The 19,834-nt window shown below is 39.3% G+C and overlaps 1 pseudogene across 1 annotated transcript; it reads right to left on the reverse strand.

The window, feature by feature from the left end:
• Window positions 1-2,424: 2,424 nt before the first annotated feature.
• On the reverse strand, window positions 2,425-3,244 carry LOC148803186 (cysteine proteinase inhibitor B pseudogene; annotated as a pseudogene). The gene has a single exon (XR_016081278.1). The product of XR_016081278.1 is annotated as a cysteine proteinase inhibitor B pseudogene (transcript).
• Window positions 3,245-19,834: the final 16,590 nt, after the last annotated feature.

Raw genomic sequence — 19,834 nt, forward strand, 5'->3', positions numbered from 1 at the left:
CAGAAGTCCAGTGGCGGTTACGTCCGATTTGACAAGAACGCTCATATATAAGAGCCCCCTAGTTGAAGGAAAGGGCTCTCTCGAATATCTGATATCTTATCTTGAACTTACTCAAACTTTCTCTCGAGCTAACTCAGTGATTTAGCGATATCTACACTCTTAGCCTCCTTTGCACTCTTTACTATTCTCTCCAGCGTTCTAACTTAAGCATCGGAGTATTCCCACCGGGCAAGTCCCTCGGGAATCATTCACCGTCTTCTTCTCAGGTACCGTCCGTCGCCAGCGAGGAGCCAGTCAACTGCCTGCTAGGAGTGCTCGGATTACGCAACATCAGCAGTCTTAAAATCTGTTTAGAGAACCAAGCTAGATTGAATTATTTTAATTTTCTAAAGCCTAAGCCTCTAGATCTCCTTGGTTTTCATATTTTCTCCCATGAAATGGTATGTAAGGTTCTTTTATCCATATTTCCATCCCACTAGAACTGATCTTATAACTGCTCTGTTTTTGAGATAGTTGCTTGAGCGTGAATTGCAAAACCCATGATGTGTGTGGGCTTAGCTTAAAGGGAAGATGAAAATATTGGAATTTAAGAGGATTGGCCAATTGATGGGGAAACTAAAATGACTCTTGTAGATGTTGCTAAGTATTTGATGCCTAAAACCCAATTTGGGTTGTTGAGACTTTGCCTAGAGAATTTGATTACAACTTTGGAATTTGAAAAAAGGAGGAAAGAATATTGAATGCAAAAGAAATTAATGTCAAAAAGATGCCAGAATTGTTGGTCAATGAAGAAGCAAAAGAATGAAGTAGGGAAGGCAGATTTCATAAATAAGATTTTAAGGGGAGTTGGGCTTCTTTGCTTTGGAGGGTCTCCTTCTTTCCAAAGTGAAAACACTTAAAATCATTTTTGAATATGATTGTCTTCAGCTAGTAGTTGGGCTCTCTCACAGGTCTTATGAATGGCTGAAGGACTCCTTTCTTATGCAATATATTCTTCATATTTGCTGCTCCCCTGCTAGCATCTTATGCTGAACATGCTTGATGATCTTGCCCGCCTATCTGGTTGTTAAAACAATCTCCATAGATAGTTAAAAGGTGTTGGAATTGGGTGAAATTGATGATTTTCCTATGTAAGTATTCTTTTGTTGAAGTTGGGTCTTAGTTTATAGGCGTCCATATGAGTTTGTGTTGGTTTGTTTTTGTTGTTTTCTGGTCTTGTATTCTGTTGGGTTTGTAGTGCCTATTTTGTTGCTTGTTCTGGTTTAATGAATTTGTTTTTACCAAAAAAGATTTAGAAGATAGACTTTAGTATTAAAGTCTATTTCAAATCCATTCATGTTTTATGCCAAATCATTGTTCTCAATTCACTAAGGCTATGTTTGGTTTGAAGGAAAAAGTAGGGAAAAGAAGGGAAAGGCAGGAAACCTTTACAAACTTTGTACAGGTTTTTATACTTTTCCCTTCCTTTCTCTACCTTTTCTTTCAAACCAAACATAGCCTAAGTGTCATTCGGAACATGATTAACCTTATAAAAGAAATGCAGCTATTGAGACTTTAATTAACCTTATAAAAGAACATGATTAACCTTATACTTTTCCCTTCCAATACATCTTGTTGGTTTGTCCCATCCGTCCAAATTGATTTTGGACTGGACGGGGTCCAATCCAAAACCGATCCATTGACACCCTTAATCTCAACATTTGTATGTCTTTCCACTACCCTCATTTTTAGAGTTGAATATTTGAAAACAAAATAGCAAAACAAATAAGTTGTTGCATGCCTTGAAGTTATACAGTAACCATAAATTGCAGAGGTTGGCTGGGTTGGATAAATCTAGTGAAGTGGTGGGAAAAGAAAAAGACTGGAGATGGTGGGACAGGAATAAATTCCGAAGGATTTTACATAACAAAAAAAATCAGGAAAAGAAAAAGACTTTATTAAGGATGAAACACTTGCCACTAGGTGAGGATCAAAAGATACCTCTTTATATGTTTGCTATAGGAGGACCTTGGAGGCTGCAAACTTGTAGTTCGTGGACTATATGTTGATTTCTTGAATTCAACTTTTCTTATTTGGGCTTAGTTTTATCCCTTTCTCGTTTTGAGATGTATTTTTGAAGATATTGAGCCTTAAACTTCTAAGTTGATAGTAACTATAGCCAACCAATTCTGTTCTTTGTTTTGCATGATTAATGCATGTAAAAATTATATTTATAGCCAATTCTGTTCTTTGTTTTGCATGGTTAATGCATATAAAAAATATATCTATTGGAGAACTTTGAATTTGGAGTTCAATTTTGATAGGATTGTATAGTAAACCTCCTAGGTTAAGAGGCTTTCCACTTTTCTTGGTTTGCTGCCTTTGTGCTTGGCAAATTTACTCAAACCAAGGCCATAAGGCTAAAAGCACTATATACTCAGAAAATTCCTTGAACAACCTATTAGATTCTTGCCCATCTTAGAATACTCCAAATAGCAATTAATCCTACAAACACTCCTCTTCTGTAGAACTGAAAATCATATAATCCTGAATTAACCAAGAGCCCCATATCATGTGCTTATGGGTTTATTCATTTTACACTTAACAAACATCAACAGAGTATCGATACACAATCACATACATCAACTCCCCTCTCCCAAGGAAGAGAAGATTAATTAAACTAATATAAGGCCATGATGGTCGATCGTTTCTGTAGTCCACATACACGACACACCTCGTCATAATTAGCAAACTATGATCTGTAACCAGAGGAAGGAGAGAAGATGAGGAGCTCCTTAGACTGTAACCATGGCTTCACCGCAACAACAGCATCAAACCTCTGGGGAAAGCCATCTCGGAAAGCCTCGATATACAAGTAGTACTTGACCCCAGTGATCACTTGTTGCTTAGCCATTACAACCTCCGAGAACACCAGATCTCCTCCATTACTGCTGCTGCCCTGGCCACGCGCTTCAGCTTCTTGGTGCTGCTTTCTGTTGAATTCATCCACCGAAAACCTCCCCACTTCTTGAACCTCGTCGTTGCACCCCACGTCTTGGACTTCAGTCCATCCTCCTACCATTATTCTTCTGCCATGAACGGCCCTCCAAGAACAGCACAGAAACACATACAAGGCCAACAAAAACAAAGCGGAAGATCTGATGAGCGCCATGATCGACAGATGGGTAGAAGAGAGAGAGAGAGAGAAGTAGAGAGGAGATGAGATTGATCTGGGTTGAACGAGTCTCATTACTCATGTATATATAGTGTAGATCGTTGAGATTTTGGTGGGTGTCTCACTGTCTGTCTTCTTTCGCCGAGATGACATGACACGGATCGAGGCTGGGATGGGGGAGCAAGAACGGCGTGCCGCGTCTTCTACTCACTCATGCGTCGGTAGCGACACTCAGCTTTAGTGGGATCAGTGCAGCCGTGAAGCTTTTGTCCCTCGATGATCCAAGAGTCCGTTTGGTTCGTGGGAATATGGTCTAAAATCAAAATCGAGATTGGATTTCAACTGGCTCATTGGGCGGAATAAGAATCTGATTCCTGTTTCTGGTGGAATAGCATTTTCTCATTTGAGAGGCCCTGTAGTTTGAGTGAGAATCTCATTGTAGTGGGTTTCAATTCCGATTCTCATTTGAACCAAACAAACAGAGAATAGACCATTCCAATTACAATTTTAAAGGATTTCAATTCAATTCTTATTGCGAACCAAACAGATCTTAAGTTCAGTGTGTGTGAAAGAGAGATCGTGTTTTGGGCGCAAATTATCCCTATAGGCAATAAACAGTACATAAAAATGGGACGATAATATTTTGTCCATGTTAAATTTTTGGCCTAATTAATTAAATAATTGTAGTTAAGAGTGCAATTTGGGATGGACCAGCTCAGAATAGGGTTGAGTTAGTTCAAGGTATCAATTCATATGCATTGCCCTGTATTGTATTATACCTATCAACTTTTGGGCTGCATTTGGCATTTCTTAGTTTAAAGATTTATTTCCTTTTTATTGTTAAAATGTCTTTATGAATACTGTGTGTTTTGTATATAAAAGGAAGATAAATCCTTAAAATAAAGAATTCCAAATGCAGTCTTAAAGATCATCAATATGTTATATATTAAGACATTTTAATATGTCAAAATGTTAATATTCATGGTGATATATTTATTTGTAAATATAAAAACCTTAAAAAAAAGGAGTATCAATGTATCATTCATTAGAAACGCTGGATACGTGTATCGATTCTTTGAATCAACCCAAGGTTGAGTTGGATTAAATTATTGGATTAGGTTGAGCCGTTAAAATTTTAATTTGATATGAAGTTGGGTTGGGTTGGGGTGATGTCTCTCATAACCTGACCAAACCCAAATCTAATGTTGAAAAGTGGGAAAATGTGGATTCAAGTATAAGCAGTGTTTTCAAACAGTCATAGTCATTGGTTCGGATGGTCAGACCATTGACTCGGAAACTGTTTAGGCAATCAGTTTCATTTTATCTTTAAATCATTTTTTGACAAAAAATTATTGATTTGGTCAGCGATCAATTGATTCGGGCGGTTAAACCGTTGACCAGTCACTCAGAGCAATGGTTTTTTGGTTATTTTTATTTTAATTATTTTTTATTATTTTTAGTTTTTTTTTTTTTAAATTAGAGCGGGCCATTTGTTTGAATTAGATAATCAAACCACTGACCCAAAAACCAATGGCCAAAGCGGTTTTGGCTCCAGGCTGGTTTTTAAAACCTTTGAATATAAGAGTTGCCACTTTGTAATAAAAAAGCCAAAGGTTAGGACCATGTCCTGTAGATCCCTCTCCATGATCCTAAATAGCTGGGACCAACATTGGGCTAATTGCTTTTATCTTTTAGGTTTGATTCATTTGCATTGGAGCAAAAGTATGATATAAGGCTCAGCTTAAGAAGAGTGCAAATACAAATATATACAGTGCAAATATAAAGTTTAGAAATATTATATATACAAGGTTTTGCATTGACCATATTTGTATTTGCCTTTCTTTCCATATTGAGCTTAAAAATTGTGATTTATTTTTTCTTTGACCTTTACCTTATTTTGTTTGATTTCAGTGAAAATGAAGTAGAACCTATATAAAACAATGTTCAACTCAAAGCAAAAATGAATCAGAAATTACATTTTTTTTTTGTTTGCACTCTTATCCATTTGTACAGTGCAAATGTATTGCACCACAGACAAACAGAAATGTACACTAGTTAATTTGATTCATTATTATGAGTGATTTGTTGTAAAATATTACTGTAAGACAGATAATCCCTGGATTAACATCAAATTTGGTTAGGATTAGAAATTTAGGTTTCAATATTGGATTGTAGCAAAGATTGGGATCAAATATCGTTGCCACCAGGGTTGGTGGGTTAAGGATAGGGGTGGACACAGATTTGAGATTTTTACCAGTTATTCAAATTTGGGTTGTCAAAAGCTTGATTTGACTCAGTCAAAACTGAGCATTAAGTTGAACTCAAGTCCATGTATTTTTAATATATAATTTTTTATTTTTTATGAAGCTTGGTTCACTATAGAAGATGAACTCGAACCCAAACTTGAGCCTCATGTTTTACTATCGAGCAAAATTCAAATAGCCAAATATTCAATTCAGTTCAGGGGAATTGAATATCCAAGCCTTATAATTAAATTTATGTCCCATATTGCCACACCCAAATTTAACATTACATAAATAAACAACTTACATCTAAACTAGGTTCAAAAATATCAATACATATTGTAGCATCTCATATGATATATATTTGTTTTCATTAATGTCATTGAATCATAAAATACTGAGGTTTAGGTCCTTTTAATAGGTTTTATACATCTTGATTTATCTATCAAAGTTCACAAAGGATTTTGATTGGTCAAAGCTTTTCTCTTTCTAACAGCATAAAATTTTCTTATGTTTGAATTATTAAAGTGAAAAAAAAAACAAGAGTATATATAATTATAAATATTTTGAGCCGTGCTTTAAAGTTTTCAATGAATCCAAACATGTGATAGATTAATATTCTAGTGGGAAAAGGAAGAAGACAGAACTCACTTTGACAATTCCTTCAATTTTGAAAAGAGTGAAAGCTAGCTTTTATGATAGATAAGGCAGAGTACGTAGTATTAGATGTTCAATGAGGATGCCCTCCTTAGTCCTTACCAGCTTTCCGATTCCAGCTGTGAGGATTGGGTATTGAGGGAGCCACCTTTGAATGAGACAATCAACCAGTTCAGCTGCATGTCAATCCTGTTTGGATCAATGGGATTAGATGATGTTTTCATTTAATAATTGAATGGTCAAAAATCATCCAATTAAAAGCAATATCTTCGATGGGAAGCGGTTGGAAATTTTGAAAGGAACATTTGGCTGTCCTCCACCACCACCACCTAATTGAGACAATCTAGGCAAAGAGAGCAAAAGGAAAATGCAAGTTCACATTTGCTGCAACCGTTGCTGCACTCTACATTACTATTACTACCTTGTTATTCGGATAAAAGTTGAATTGAATAAAATAAAATTTTTCAAACCGAATTATAAAAAATTGGAATCAAAATTTTCGGTTCGGTGTTTTGTTAAAATCAAATTTTAATAATATATACTCTATTATAAATTATATATTATTAAATCAAAATTTTATTTTATTATATATTTCTATATAATATATAATAATAGAAAGTTAATTAATTTGATTAACCAAATTTTTAATTTTAAAAAAATTAAAAAAACTGAAATCAAAATTTTCACTTTAATTTTAACGGAATAGTGTTCACCCCTAATCCTTTGTGCCTTGATGAAACACGAACACACCATGGCTCCAGTGATATGCAATATAAATAAGAGTATAAGATAAATCATAAATGATGGATTATATTAAAAAAATGTCATATGGTCTATTTATTTTTATTGATTTATGTTTTGCAAGACGTATTTATCAATCGCATTAAAAATGTTATTTGTAATATTTCACACTTATCACTTTATCAATGGTTCATTTTTTTGCTTCATGGTATACATTCTTCATCGTAGATTTTGCCTATTAATCAATTAAAAACATCATGTTAGTTACTTTATTATTTTCATTATTGGTGTACAGCCTGTTTCACTGGAAGGTTCCAAAGAGTGTTACAACTACAGTTACGGCAAACGTGTTATTCTATGACTAATGAAAAAAAAGTGCATCAAAGACCAAGAAAACAAACAAAATTATGGATGTGAAGGCTGCAAGTAGTAATAGAGCCCTAGACAAGCCTGTTTTCCCTATTAAAACATGAAAAAATGGTTGGGTTTGATTCATCGATTACATAATTTTCCCAATTAAACTCGGGTTTTCTTTCTTCTCTTCAAAATCCCACATGGGAGAGTTGCAAGACTTCTTTTCAACTTATTTTTAGAAACTTTCCTACACCTTTAAATAGCATATAATGGAGAGTGTATACATATGCTACAGTATTTGTTGCAGATAAGGATGGGCCAAGTGTAACAAGGTAAATTAGCTTTTGAACCGAGGAGTCCATGGTTAATTGTGGCCTAGGGCCAGTAGGCCAGTCATGTGAAGAGAAAGAGAGGGAAAATGTCGGAGGCCCCGGCTGCCCGGGGCAGAGACTCTAACGGTTAAGTTAGTATAGGTGCAACACAGGGTGGACGAGGATTAAGGTTAGGATGCTTAGATGAGGCCACAAAGGGAATAAGGGTGCTCTGAGTAATCCAGAGTCTAGATGTTTACCTTCAGAGGATTTCCACCTACTTATACTTGAGGTCTCCTAGAGGTAGGTGGGCGCGAATGGTAATGATGTGGTCTGGCCTTGAGGAGCGCAACCATCCAGGGCCACCGTGTGCGGTCACGCTATTGGCCCTACGCCGTGTGCCGACCTCTGCTTTGTGTGCGCCCTCATTGGGTCCGCCCTATGTGCTGCCATCTGTCACACACGTGTGTGCTATTGGTCCAGGCCATGGGCGCCTTTGGCCTTGGCTTCTGTGAGTTCAGGCCCGTGCTGGTTGTGGGTGCAAGTCGGACTTGTGAAGGGATGGGAGATCCATCATATGGATGGTCGAACCCTAAAGGAAGGTTGGGCGAAATTTCAAAAATTTCATTACTCCCATCCAAGAATCCTATTCCCAATTTAGAAAACTGCATTTTCAAGGTTCGTTCCTGTAACCAAACTGGACCAAATCTGAAACCAAGTTCAGGGAGGGATATATCTGATACAGAATCCACACAAAAAGCTCCTCCCAATGTAGATGTTCACACCCAAAAAGTGTACCAAATCTTCCCTTCACTGAAGATGACATAGCTTAGGATGAGGTAGGATCAACTGGTAGTTCTTCACCAAGAACTTGTGATTCTTCAACAAGAATCGAATGGGGTAGTAAGCACAACTTCAAAATTGTTTCTTCCAACAAGAAACAATATCAACATCAAATCTTGATCAGATCCAAGAACTGGAGATCGAACAGGGTAGGGCGGCAAGAGTAGGAAGAAAAAGAACTGAAGGCAAGATCAGTCTGAATGAGTTGTCTTCTCTCTGTGTTGTGTGTCTTTTTCAGGTCTGCCCTGCTCTCTATTTATAGCCTTAAAGAGACAATCTCCTAATCTGATTAGGAGTTTCTTGATCCAAAATCTTTATTTGGATCTAGACTCTTTAAGTGATAAGGATAATCCCTTATCTTATCTACAGTTCAAGATCAACTTATTCCTAATCAAATTAGGAGTTTCCTAATCCAAATCTTTATTTGGATCTGGAAGTGGATAAGATTTATCCTCTTATCCTTATCTACTGATCCAAACCCAGATCTGCCCCTATTTAATTAATCCAATTAACCCAGTTCGAAATGGGCTTTTAGGCCCATTAAGCTTTCAAGCTCAATTCCTTTTAATGCCGGATAGCTTGGCTCTCTTTGTATGGCATAGGACCCTAACATTAATCTTCACATCAGCCACATGAGTTTAGCCTATCCTCTGTTACAAGGCCTGGCCGAATTCACTACTAAATACAGTGAACCCCTGAGTCCATCACTATGGACTCTTAATGGGCCCAACATTTACACTAAATGGTCATTGGGTCCAACCATCTTATAAAGGCCCAAGGACTGTGGGTAGATGCAAGATTAGCCCATCAGGTATAACCCTCAATGGTCTTACACTTAACCTCTCAGCCCTTAATGATCAAACACTACTCGACAAGAGATGACCTCTTCCTCGGCTGCAAGGTACAGTGCTGCACTCTCTACTCACATGGATCTTGGGAATTAAAACCTTTTGCAAATATTTTGAAACCATAATATATATAAGTATATCTCTATATAAATATATTTTGCAAAACCAAATTTCAAACACATTTGAAATCCACTAGCGGCAATTTAGGTTTCCATCAGAGAGATTGCATTTCCTGATCATTCACTTTGTCCGACAAAGGGGCTGATCCTATCACTATGATCAACCACTTATATGAATTCTCGGACTGTCCCAACATACCTAGGTTTTGACCCCCTCTAAGGATCTCACTGATTGACACATCAAATAGAACCCAATCCAACACCTAGTGCAATATCATAATCGAGTCTATGGGTCAAGTGTAACATTCCAGTTTTGCCCATTTATCTCCAAGGTCAGGGAAATACTAAAATTTTGGTCCGGTTCAGGGTTTCAAGAAAACCCACACTGCATGTACCTCAGGTCTCACCCTAGTAGCTGAGACAAGCCACCCCAACCAACTTGACAGGATAAACCTCCCCAAATCTATCCAACAGCTGTAAAGATTCTAAACTAACACGAGTCTCATATATGTCTAGTTTAAGGGTATTACATAGAAACACACCACAATAACATGAATCAAATATGTTACTTTATTCATTTACAATAAATGGCATAATGTACATCATGCTGATTGGAGCTAAGGGCATACACTGTATAACAACTTGCCCCTGCCTTGTACACTATTGGGGCCCTGACGAAGCCATGTGAGGCGTTGACCTTGGTTGATGATTACCAAGGACAACACTTGGTGATGGGTGGTCATGTGTTGGCTGTGCGCAGGATGGGTCTAGCTACTGGCAGACTATGATACGTGTGGGGGACGGACTTCTATGTCGAGTGTGGGCTATATGCACCACAAATCCCCTAATTGGCAGGTCAGGACCGTGCCGGAGATGGGATCCTGGTCAAGGCCGTGCACGGGATGGATTGTTGTGCCGTGTCCGTATACGAGACGGGCACTAAGCTGGCTAGGCTGTGCTGCTTTCGGTTTAGGATTGTTGAGCGGACCAGTCAACGGGACGAGGAGACTGGCCGGCTCACCTAACGTCATTTTGTCTTCCCGAGGTGAGCGACGTGTGTTGGTCGCTTGACTGGGTCGTGGAGGCAGTCACTCTATGACCGTTGGATTGATGGAGATCTCGGTCGTCTGTTCTTCTTTAAATAGCGGACTTAGTCGAGTTTGCCTCCACCATTTGCTTCCAAGTGCTTATAGTTCTCAAAGACCTCGACTTCCTTCTTACTTCCTTAGAGCTCTGCAGACCTCGTCTTCTTAGGTAAAGAGCCTTTCTGCCATAATGTCTTACTCAGACTCCGACCCAGAGTGCTATGAGCTCTTAGATCCCTTGGGAGCGAGCTTCTTCTGAAGTCTGTCACCTATTAGTAGTAGTGAAGATTGCTCGAGTGAGCCCATGGTCCCAGCTCTGAGGCTTGAGGTCGAGGTGCTGAGGGAGAGGACTGCCTCTGTAGGTGCTGAGTGTAGCCGAAGGGGCAATTACTGTCCCAATGAGAGTGTTGGATCTACGAAGCCTAAGGAGGCCGAGAGGTCCTCGGGGTCACTCGATGTGGTTGAGGGCGAGGAAGTTCCCGAGCCCAGTCCGAGGCTGGTGGTCGAGTACGTGGCCCAAGGGGTGGCCATAGGATGTATTCCACCCTCGGAGCAAGATAGTATCCTCATCTTCGAGTAGGTGAAGACCCTGGCCCAGAAGTATTACATCCCTCGGTCTTACAGACTTAGGGTTCCGAACATCAGTGATTGGCCGTGGACACTAGGGGAGGGGGAGATCTGCATTTACCAACACTACTTAGAATTTGGCCATAGGTTTCCCCTCCACCCTCTCATCCTCGAGCCGCTGAGGTGGTACAACATCTCGATTAGTCAACTGGCCCCCAACGCTCTCAAGACCATCATTGCCTTCCTGGTGATGGCTCGGCTCCAAGGCCACACCCTTAGGAGGCGGGCATATATTACTTCCAAGCCCGCCGAGGCTGAGCTGTCGACAACCCCTCGTCTGTTCACCACTAGAAGAGCAATTTCTTCTTTGTCTCCTGTCTCGAGGGTTGGTCGTTCATGTTGGGTTGGGGCGAACTGAACCTAACTATAGAGAAGCCCATTCCTTATCTCTGGGATGGTGAAGCAAAAGTGATAACCCACATCTGAGTGTTGGGGACTATCCAAGCCAAGCCCCTAGTGGAGGAAGAACTTCCGTTGGTGTTTGCTGGTCTCAGCCCTGCCCGCCTCGGTAGGAGAATTCCTGCCCTCGGCTTTTAACACGTCGACTTTCTTTTCTTTATTGGAGGTGCTAATGTGTGCTTCGTTTCTCTGTAGAGATGCTGATTGACGCGAAACAGATGCTGTTGGAAAAGGCCAAGTCCAATTCTTCGAGTTCTTCATACTGTATCTTTTGACTATCTTGTCAATGTAAGTAGATTGGGATAATCCTATTATCCTCTTTGATCTATCTCTATAGAGTCGAAGTCCCAAGATATAAGAGGCTTCTCCAAGATCTTTCATGGAGAATTGTTGTGAAAGCCATACTTTTACAATAGTCAACATTCCTACATCATTCCCAATGAGTAGAATGTCGTCTACAAACAGAACCAATAACGTAACCTTATCCCCATTGGTCTTCCTATAAACACAGGGCTCATCCAGATTCTGCTGAAAGTCAAACTGTTTGATAGTAGAGTCAAACCGAATGTTCCAATTCCTAGAAGCTTGTTTAAGTCCATATATGGATCAGTTGAGTTTACATACCATGTGTTCCTAACCTGCAGCTATGAAACCTTGCGGTTGCTGCATATAGATATTTTCAGTAAGATCTCCATTCAGAAATGCGGTTTTGACATCCATTTGCCAAATCTCGTAGTCATGGTATGCTGCTACAGCTAGTAGGATCCTAATGGATTTAAGCATGGCCACGGGCGAAAATGTTTCATCATAATCGATTCCTTCTTCCTAAATGTACCCTTTTTCCACAAGACGATCCTTGTAGGTCTTAACCTTACCATCGGGGCCCTTCTTCCTCTTATAGATCCATTTGCAACCAATTGCTTTTACCCCATGGAGCAAATCTACCAGAGTCCAGACTCCATTGGTTTTCATTGAGTCCATCTCAAATCTCATGACATCTACCCACTTCAAGGACTCTATGTCCAACATAGATTCCGTATAAGTCACGTGATCATCCTCACTGGTCATGGCTTCCACTAAGTAACTTTCTTAGTCATAGTCGTAACGAACTAGGGGACTAGATTCCCGGGTAAATCTCCTAGGTTGGTTATTAACTGGAGCTTGTGGAACATCTCCCACTACTCTCGAGCTCTCCTCATCAAGAACAAATTCTTGATAGTGATTGTTCAAGATGTAATCTTCCTCCAAGAAATGAGCATTTCGACTACAGAACATCTTTTATTCTCCTGGGTGATAGAATAAATACCCTACAAAGCCTTTTGGGTAACCTACAAATAGGAAACGACTGGTCTTAGATTCCAATTTTTTAGCACTTGTTCTTTTAACATGTGCTGGACAACCCTAAATCTTCAAGTGTCTTACACTTGGTTTCTTACTGGTCCAAAGCTCATAGGGAGTCTTCGAAATGGATTTGGTTGGAACCCGGTTCAACACGAATATCGAAGTCTCTAATGCGTAACCCCTAAAGGATGTGGGTAATTCCGAGTGTACAAGAAGTGATCGGACCATATCCAATAAAGTCCAGTTCCTCCTTTATGACACACCATTTAATTGTGGTGTAGTAGGAGGAGATAATTGTGATACTATCCCATTTTCCTTTAAGTAGTCCCTAAATTCGTCAGAGAGATATTCGCCTCCTCGATCAGATCGAAGGGCCTTAATGTGTCTCCCTAACTGTTTCTCGACCTCTTGCTTGAACTCTTTGAACATTTCAAAGGATTCAGACTTGTGTCTCATTAGGTACATGTAACCATACCGAAAGTGATCAGGTTACGTGTCCTAACATTCATGGGACCACATACATCAGTATGTATAAGGTCAAGCGTTTCTGTTGATCTTTCAGGCTTATCGTTAAATGGTCGTTTCGTCATCTTACCCTGAAGGCAAGGTTCACAGGTTGGAAGATCTTCTATAGTTAGAAAATCCAAAGGACCATCCTTTACTAACCTTGTGATACGATCTATGTTAATGTGGCCAAGTCGGTAATGCCACAGGCACGTGGGATTAACTGTATCACAGGTTCTTTTCTTGGGGTTATTATTTGACGTAGTTTCGGTTATATTTGTTTCCAGATAAGGATGGAGAACATAAAAACCATTTCAAGTTCTCCATATGCGAGGAATTTGTTATTTCTTTTGATAGTAATCACATTACTAAAGAGAACAAAATATCCATCCGCACACAGTTTTGAAACAAAAATCAAAATTCTTTTCAAATTGGGTACATAAAGACAATCTTTTAATTTAATTGTTCATTCTCTGAAATACAATTCTATAGTTTCTATGGCTGTAGCTGCAACCCTTGCAGAAGTCTCCAAGTAAAAAATCACTTCACCGTCACTCAGTCTTCTGCTTGTCCTGAACCCCTACAATGTGTTACATGCATGAGTAGAAGCCCCAGAGTCAATACACTAGGAAGCAGGAGTCACCAACATATTGGTTTCTATGACAAAGGATTCGAAATTACCTTGTTTCTTGGTCTCTAGGTACTGAGGATAGTTCATCTTCCATTGGCTGGCCTATTTGCAGAAGTGACAAGCATCTGATGCCTTGTCCTTCCTATGCTTTTTAGGCATGCTAGTTTTCTTCTGTGGTTTATTCTTTGCCTTCCTCTTCTTCTTGCCCGATTTGCTACCTTCAACAAGCATGGCAATGGGCTCATCCTTCTTTATCAATTCCTCGGCCCTCTGCAACATATTGCTAAGTTCTTAGAGGCTAACATTTAGCTTGTTCATATTGTAATTCATTATGATCTGATTGAAGAAAAGAGGCAAAGAGTTCAGGATGGCATCAACATTGGTGACATGATCTAACCCTGATCCAAGAGAGTTCATTGATGTACCCCATCATCTTAAGACAATGGTCATGAACTAGCTGGTCCTTGGACATTTGTGCGATCATAAACTGTTTTAGGACCTTCTGACGAGTAGAACGATTCTGTTCCTCATACATTGTCCTTAGACTATCCAAGATATCTTTGGACACTTCGATTTGATCGAATTGTCGTTGTATCTGATTGTCTAAGGAGGCTATGATATAACACTAGGCAAGTGAGTTTTTTTTTCTCCTCCCATTCTTGATATTCCCTCATACGGGCCAGAAAAGCCCTATCACCCAAACGATCTAGAGCAGGGTTCTTAGCAACTTTGTCCAATTTCTCGAACGTCAGGACCAGCATAAGGTTACGATACTAGTCAGTGTAATTTGGGCCCTTAAGCTTATTATCGTCCAACAATTTGGTGATTGTTCGTTTGCCATTTTTGATAAAAGGCAAAGCAAATATTAGTCCACAACCCGATTTGATTCATGTTATCTACATAGATATGGCTTTTAATCTATGTTCCATTTTCATTTGTTCATCTCTGAGATTTCCCTCTTATCTCAGGGATGGAGACTGCAAACTATGTCTCTGGAAATGTGGGAAATCACAAAGGGTGCATGGAGCCAACTGTTTCAGCTGCATAACCTCACCACCTTCTGTGAAGGATCACATCCACTCATCTCATGAGCTTTCCCTTTGGCTTCTGTCAAACAAGGTTCATTGCCATTTTAGGTTAAACCTTTCTATCCAGTGAGCGCTTACCCATCATATTTGTTAACGCCAAGGTATCGTGAGAGAGTCTTCCATTTTAGGATAGGCCCCTCTCACATCGGTTTATGATGCCCCTATCATCTTATGAAACAATCCAATAGATCTAGTAGCAAATGGATAGCCCAATTTTATGGCAATTTCCTCATTACTGAAGGATCCATCTTCATGTTAATGATGGAAGGCCTTTAGAGAGTTCATCATATGAATCTCTCTATCACATGCACTCATATTTTAGTGGAGGGAACGAAATATTATGCCCTAGTTTTATTTAGGTCAAACCAAAGTGGCTCCCACTGACTTTCTCAAAGCTAGATTTAAATGGGCCCTAAACGGTTAGGGTTCCGCACGATTCCTCTTGGGAAGGAAGCCGATGTGGGGTCCACTAAGCGGGGAGATCATCCAATAATCTTACAGACACCATGGCAATGATGTATATTCAGCCATGGTGTGCGAAAGAGCCACTATCAAAATAATCATGGGCCAAGTACTTATGGTCCATGTACGTAGCACACCATACATCCATACATCACATGCATGAAATAAATTGATCCAATCAATTAGAATATCTATAAAAACCTTAATTAATTATATTAAATCAGTATCATCCCAATAGAGCCCATAATGTCATCATATAAAATTATCTAGGTACGTGGACTGTATTGCAAAAGGCAGTTCGACCCATGTAGCTAATTTAGGGCTGATTCAATATTATCATATTAAAATTAGGTTTTACAAAGGTGGGCTGAATTAAAGCTTGGAGTGGGCCATCAACCCTCTGGCCTAAGTCGAATTAGGGTTAGAAAAAATAACGACATCGAACCAATCAATTTGGTCCAACCAGTTTGGACCAAATTTGGTGTAAATCAGCCCAAGTTTTGGTGTCCAATTCAATATTTAATTCAAGAACAATGATTTGAAAATAAATTAATTCAAGATAATCAAATTATCAAGATACTAATATCAGAGGGTTGCACTGTGATTTTCTTGGATATCCTGCAAACCTGCAAAGAACAGTTAATCGTAGATTGCAGAATCGGTATCTGCAAAATTGCAGATTGCAGAACTTGTTTTTGTGAAAATTTCTTTTCCTCCGTTGCGCACTTCAGTGATCTCCAGATGGAAATGAAATAGAAAAACCTAATCTTTCTATTATTACATCACATCGAATTCCTATACAATTTGTCTAAAAATAAAGAAAAATTATTTACAGACCAGAATTGAATAGAAAAGAAATTGCATGGTGTGCCATTCTTGGCACCATAAAGATTCGACCTCCATCACATGTGCAGCCCAAAATTCAAGAAAAAATTCATAGAACAATTCTATAAATTTTAGAGAATAATAAAGATTTATTTTCCAGATCTTTTACCCATAATCTAGGAACCAATTCCCAGAAAAAATGCTAATTGCGCAAATCGGGTAGAACGCCTTTTTCCCATTTGCGTAGATTCAAATCTGTTCTAATTTGGTTCAAGATTTGAACTTGGCTTTGATACCACTAAAAGGGATGGGAGATCCATCATATGGATGGCCAAACCTTGTAGGAAGGTTGGGCAAAATTTCAAAATTTCTTTACTTCCATCCGAGAATGCTATTTCTAATTTAGAAAACTGCATTTTCAAGGTTCATTCTTGTAACCAAACCAGACCAAATCAGATACCAAAATGAGAGAGGGATAAACCTGATATAGAATCCATGCAAGAATGCTACTTCCAACATAGGTGTTCACGCCCAAAGAGAGTACCAAATCCTCCTTCCACTAAAGATGACATAGCTTAAGGTGAGGCAGGATCAACAGGTAGTTTTTTACCAAGAACTAGTGATTCTTCAACAAGAATTGAATGGGACAGTGAGCACAACTTTTAAATTGTTTCTTCTAGCAAGAAACAATATCAAGATCAAATCTTGATCCAATCCAAGAACTGGAGATCGAATAGGGTGGGGTGGCAAGAGCAGGAAGAGAAAGAGCAGAAGGCAAGAGCAGTCTAACTGTGTTGTCTTTTCTTTGTATTCAGCGAATATGTCTTTGGAGGTTCATCCTACCCTCTTATTTATAGCCTTAAAGAGAAAATTTCCTAATTCCATTAGGAGTTTCTAATCCAAATCTTTTATTTGGATCTGGACTTTTTAATTAATAAGGATGATCCCTTATCTTATCTACAGATAAAAAAACAACCTTCCTAATCAAATAAGGAGTTCTTTTGATTTAAATCTTTATTTGGATATGGACTCTTTAAGTGGATAAGGATAATCCCTTATCTTATCTGCTGATCCAAATCCCAGATCCACCCCTATTTAAATAATCTAATTAACCCAGTTTGAAATGGGCTTTTAGGCCCATTAAGCTTCCAGGCTCACTTCCACTTTAATGTTGGCTAGCTTGGCTAGCTTGGCTTTCTTTATATGGTGTGGGACATTATCATTGATCTACACATCAGCCACATGGGTTCAGCCTAGCCTTTGTTACAAGGCCTGGCCGAATTCACTACTGAATGCAGTGAACCCCTGAGTCCATCACTATGGGTTCTTAATGGGCTCAACATTTACACTAAATGGTCATTGGGTCCAGCCATCTTATAAAGGCCCAAGGACTGTGGGCAGATGCTAGATTAGCCCATCAGGTATAATCCTCAATGGTCTTACACTTAACCTCTCAGTCCCCGACAAGAGAGGACCTCTCCCTCGACTGCAAGGTGCAATGCTGCACTCTCTACTCACATGGATCCCAGGAATTAAAAACTTTTGCAAACATTTTGAAGCCATAATATACATATATGTATGTATGTATGTATGTATATCTCTATATAAATATATTTTGCAAACCAAATTTCAAATACATTTGAAATCCACTGGCGGCAGTTTAGGTTTCTATCAGAGAGATTGCATTTCCTGACAAAGGGGCTGATCTTATCACTATGATCAACCACTTATATGAATTCTCGGACTGTCCCAACATACCTAGGTTTTGACCCCCTCTAAGGATCTCACTGATTGACACATCAAAGACAGCCCAATCTGACACCTAGTGCAGTATCATAATCGAGTCTATGGGTCAAGTGTAACATTCCAGTTTTGCCCATTTATCTCTAAGGTCAGGGAAATACTGGAATTTTGGTCCAGTTCAGGGTTTCAAGAAAACCCACACTGCATGCATTTCTAGTCTCGCCCTGTTAGCTGAGACAAGCCACTCCAACCAACTTGGCAGCACATCAGTGTCAGCCTTGGCAGGATAAATCTCCCCAGATCTATCCAACGGCTGTAAAGATTTTAAACTAACACGAGTCTCATATGTGTCCAATTTAAGGGTATTACAAAAAAACACACTACAATAACATGAATCAAATATGTACTTTATTCATTTACAATAAATGTCATAATGTACATCATACTAATTGGAGATAAGGGCAATACACTGTCTAACATAAATCAACTCCTATTAAAAAACCCAAAATGAAACTTGTAATTTTCCAATGTGGAACATGTTAAAAACTGGTTTTAGTAGGAGAAAGGCTATTTTTCAAAACATGTGTACAGGTGAAAAATCTCATGTAATTGACCAATAAAACCCATTGAATTTAATCTGTAATGAGATTAAAATCCGACAGACAATAATCATAAATGATGAGATGGGAGAAAGTGAGTTGGTGGAGAAGTTGCTAGAGAGAAGGAAGAAGGTACTGGGAGAAAGGGGAAACCAAGAACCCGTTTCTGAGATGAGTATGGGTGTTTTGATGTTAGATGTACACTATAGTTGGTATCGAACGGCCACCAATCCTCCCCCGTTCATACGTTGGATACAAGGGTCGAAGGGCAGTATGACATTGCTATTCAAAATTCAAATCCATCTCAAGGAAAGGTGGGCTTTTCAAAAGTGGAAGACAACCAACCGTGGTTAAAAAAGAGGGGAACCTATGGGCAGACATAGGGATGGGGTCAGAGAGGCTCATTGTGGTGACTGGAGGGGGGAGGGAAAGCAATATGGGGTCGACAGATAGGAAAAAGGTTCCAAGCCCGATGGGATCGAGATTAGAGGGAAACCTATAGAGACTGCCAAAGCAACAATCACTCAATCAGGCTACAGATTTGACTCTACATTGTTGAACCTACCATTGGAATGGAACTGATTTGCAGCAGCGACATCAGCAAAAGAACTATTCTCAGAAGGCTCGAAACCTATAGAAATAATCCCCCTAGATATAGTTGAAGACAGGGAGGGGTATCACCCCAACGTTGTAGTTTCCTATACAAAGCTCATGCCGCCAGGTATGTAATGCTTAGTTGGGTGTGGAGGGACAAAAGAGGTTGGAAAAGGAGGTGGTGTAGGGGAGATGAAAGGGGAGGAAGGTGCAGAGAAGGAGGCAAGATCGACATCATCGTGGGTGAATTCAAATTGTTAGGGTTGGGCAAATTTTTGGGCATTTAGATATCAGGGTTGGAAGAGGAATCAATTAAGTATCTGTAATGAATAGAGAAGAGGGTTTTATTGAAGAAAGGAAACCTCAATGCAAAAAAAAGGGGGATTTCTTTGAAGAAAAACTGGGAGATGTTGAGGTTGTTGTGGGGGCTAAATAACAAGGCAATGTTGAGGTTGTCATGGGGGCTAAATAACAAGGCAGGGAAAGGGGAGGGGGAAAAAGGCTAAGGGTAAGGGGATGGGGAGAGATTTAGGGGGTCTAATTCTTACTCTGCTTGGAATGTCAGGCGTTGGGGTTGGGGAGAAGGAGAATGGTGAATAGTGATATGCCGGGGTGTAAACAGATTGAATTTGAATCAAATTAGGCAAAAATCGAATTTGATTAAAT

The sequence above is a fragment of the Nelumbo nucifera genome, chromosome 1 (assembly GCF_055504915.1).
Source record: "Nelumbo nucifera cultivar China Antique chromosome 1, China Antique-T2T, whole genome shotgun sequence".
Taxonomy (NCBI): domain Eukaryota; kingdom Viridiplantae; phylum Streptophyta; class Magnoliopsida; order Proteales; family Nelumbonaceae; genus Nelumbo; species Nelumbo nucifera.